Raw genomic sequence first — 4,186 nt, forward strand, 5'->3', positions numbered from 1 at the left:
GTTCTTCTCAAGTATTTAAGAATATCCTTGACTGTTGTCCAGTGACCTTCACTTGGATCTGACTGGTATCTTCTCATCATACTAAATGCATACGAGACATCTGGATGAGTACAAAAAATGGTGAACATGATAGACCCTATAGTAGATGCATAAGGAACCTAATCCATGCGGTCCCATTCTTCCTTAGAAGAAGGGCATTGAGTCTTCGAAAGACTCACACCATGTGACATCGGTAGGAATCCCTTCTCGGAATTCTGCATGGCAAAACGTTTAACCACTTTGTCAAGGTACGTACTCTGGCTTAGGCCAAGCAATCTTTTAGATCTATCTCTATAGATTTTAAGGCCTAAAATATAGGCTGCTTCACCTAAGTTTTTCATTGAAAAAATAATTCCCAAGCCAAGTCTTCACTGACTGAAGAGTAGGGATATCATTTCCAATGAGAAGTATGTCATCTATATACAATATGAGAAAAATGACCATGCTCCCACTAACCCACTTGTAGACATAAGGTTTATCTTCATTCTTGATGAAACCAAACGCTTTGATTACATCATTGAATTAAAGATTCCAATTTCTAGAAGTTTGCTTTAATCCATAAATGGATTGTTGCAACTTACACAACTTTCCAGCATGCTCTGGATTGACAAAACCCTTAGGTTGTGTCATGTACACATCCTTGAGTAGATATCTATTGAGAAATATAGTTTTGACATCTATCTGTCAGATCTCATAATCATAGTAAGCTGTAATTGCAAGCATGATCCGAATAGACTTGAGCATCATAATTGGTGAAAAGGTTTCATCATAGTCTATACTATAAATTTGCTTGAATCTTTTATCTACCAATCTACCTTTATAGGTATGCATATGCCCATCCAGGTCAATTTTCACCTTGAAGATTCACTTACACCCAATGGGTTTGATCCCTTCAGGTGAATCAACCAAAGTCCATACTTGGTTAGTGTACATGGATTTCATTTCAGATCTTATGGTTTATAGCCATTTCTCAGAATCTGGGCCCTGTACATCTTCCTGATAAGATGTAGGCCCGTTAAGACCAACTAGCACTACATCACCGTTATCAAACAAGAGAAAAGAATATCTCTCAGGTTGACGACGGGTCCTATCAGATTTGCGTAGAGCTTGTACTACTTGAACAGATTGTTGCTTCACAACTTCTTGCGGTGTAACAAAATCATGATCCACAACATCATGTGGTACCTGTTCAATTACCATCAAGACTTCGGTGCTAGTTTGTGTATCTTGAATTTCTCCAAGATTGACTTTACTCCCACTAGTTTTTCTAGAAATAAACTCCCTTTCTAGAAAGACATCATTTCTGGCAACAAACACTTTGCCTTGTATGGGATTATAGAAGGAATATCCCTTTGTTTCTTTGGGATATCAACAAAATAAAATTTTTCTGATTTGGGTCCTAGTTTATCTAAGACTTGTCATCGAACGTAAGCCTCACAACCCCAAATCTTCATAAAAGACATCTTAGGATTCTTCCCTGTCCATATCATATATAGTGTCTTTATGACGGCCTTGGATGGAACTCGGTTAAGTGTGAAAGCGACCGTCTCTAGATCATGTACCCAGAAGGAAGTAGGAAGACCTGTATGACTCATCATCGATCGTACCACATCTAATAAAGTACGATTCCTCATTTCTGATACATCATTCCATTGTAGTGTTCCAGGTGGAGTGAATTGAGATATGATCTCACACTCAACGAGATGGTCATGAAACTCTTGGCTAAGGTATTCCCTATCTCGATCGAATCGAAGCATCTTAATTCTCTTATCAAGTTAGTTTTGTACTTTATTCTTGAATTCTTTAAACTTTTCAAAGGATTCTGACTTGTGTCTCATCAAATACACATAGTCGTGCCTACTGAGATAATCAGTAAAAGTAATGAAGTAATGTTGGCCTCCTCTAGCTGCTATTCTGAAAGGGCTACATACATCAGTATGTATGAGTCCTAATAGATCATCAGCCCTTTCATCGTGTCCATTAAATGGAGTCTTTGTCATCTTGCCTTGAAGACAAGATTTGCATGTCTCATATGATTCAAAATCAAATGAGTCCAAAAGTCCATCCTTATGGAGTTGGGATATGCGACTTTCATTTATGTGACCTAAGCGACAATGCCAGAGATATGTTCGGTTGAAATCATTAGATTTGAATCGTTTGATATTTATGTTATAGATTGAGTTTTCAAAGTCTTAAACATAGAGGTCATTCATCAGAGGTGCACTACAATAGAACATATCATTGAAATAAACATAATAACATTTGTCCTTTATTACAAATGAAAAACCTTTCTTATCCAAACAAGAAATAGAGATAATGTTCTTTGTCAAGGTAGGCACATAACAACACTCTTCAAGTTCTAAAACAAGCCTAGTGAGCAAAGATAAGGAATATGTTCCTACAGCTATAGCAGCAACCCTTGCAGCATTGCCTACTCGTAGGCCCACTTCGCCCTTTGTCAATGTTCTACTATTTCTCTGCCACTACACATTAGTATAAATGTGAGATGCACACTCGGTATTTAATACTCATGAAAAAGAAATAGATAGATTGACTTCTATAACATATATACCTGAGGTAGAAGTCTCACTTCTCTTCCTTTTCAGTTCCTCTAGGTATAACTTGCAGTTCCTCTTCCAGTGTCCGGTCTCACCACAATTGAAGAGGTTCCTTCCTTAACAACCCCACCTTTAGGTTTTAATACATGAGTCTTGCCCTTTCTTTTGGCTTGGGTCTTACCCTTACCTTTGGGCTTCCAATTGCCTTTTCCCTTAGACACCATCAAAATGGTACTAGACTTTACCTTCTTAAGGTTGAGTTCAGCAGTTCTCAACATGCTCAACATCTCAGGCAGTGGTTTGTCAATTTCATTCATGTTGTAGTTCATGACAAATTAACTATAGCTATCGAGCAATGACTGCAAGACAAGATCAGTGGCCAATTCTTTACCTAATGGAAATCCCAATCGCTGCAGGTTTTTTACATACCCAATCATTTTGAGTACATATGGCCCTACAGGGCTTCCTTTTTTCATTCTACATTAAAATAGTGCTTTAGAGATTTCAAATCTCTCATGCCTTGCTTATCCTTGATATAGTTGTCTAAGATGTTCAACCATATCATAAGCATCTATGTTCTCATGTTGCTTTTGAAGCTTAGAGTTCATGATGGCGAGAATAAGGCATGATACATCTAATGCATCATCTTAATGCTTCTTGTAAGCATCCCTATCAGCTCTATTGGCAATAGCAGGGGTACTTCAGGAATAGGCTGCTCTAGGACATACAATTTTCTTTTTTTCTTGAGAACTATTCTCATGTTTCTATACTAATCAAGGAAATTAACTCCATTGAGTGTGTCCTGTTAGGACTTTCGAGTCGCAAAAATCGCTTTTTGCATTGCGGAAACCTCGAAGTCTTACCACGGATCCGTGCGAAGATATATAAAAATAAATCATGTACAAGTTTCTAACCTAGAACTACCTTAGATCTACATGAATAAGAAGCGTTACCCTTGTTGCGAAGCCCTTCGCTTATCCCGCTCATCCAAAAGGATGTCGGATCTCGAGAGTGTCAAGCGTATACTTCTCTATACGTTTCCACACGGACAATAGGTGGAGAAGAACCACTTAGAGTGTGCTAGCACTCTTGGGTGGCTCGGCAATGGAGGAGAGGGAGAGAGAGAGCTAGAAGAGAGGAAGAATAATGATGATCCATTCATAATGAAAAATAAGAGTAAAATGGCTTAAGTATTTTCATCTAATGAAAATACTTAATGCTCATTAACTCCATTAATGAGCCTTATTAATGAGTCTTAATGAGTATTTAATGAATATTCATTCTTCATTAAATGACCATTTTGAAACTCCTCTTCTCTTCATAATTTGAATCGAAATTTAAATCTAATATTCAAATTGAATTCATAATCCAATGAATGTCACCATTTATCATTGAATTCAAAATTTAATGAATATCATCATTAAGCCTCACTTGAGCCTAACTCAAGTCTAGCCTCACTTGAGTCTAACTCAAGTCTAACTCAATCGAGTCTTACTCAATTAATCTAATTTAGATTACTCTTAATCCAATTTGGTTCACCATATGAACCTAATCCTCTTGGTTCATCATATGAACCTAATATCCATCTA

The sequence above is a fragment of the Zingiber officinale genome, chromosome 4A (genome assembly GCF_018446385.1).
Source record: "Zingiber officinale cultivar Zhangliang chromosome 4A, Zo_v1.1, whole genome shotgun sequence".
NCBI lineage: Eukaryota > Viridiplantae > Streptophyta > Magnoliopsida > Zingiberales > Zingiberaceae > Zingiber > Zingiber officinale.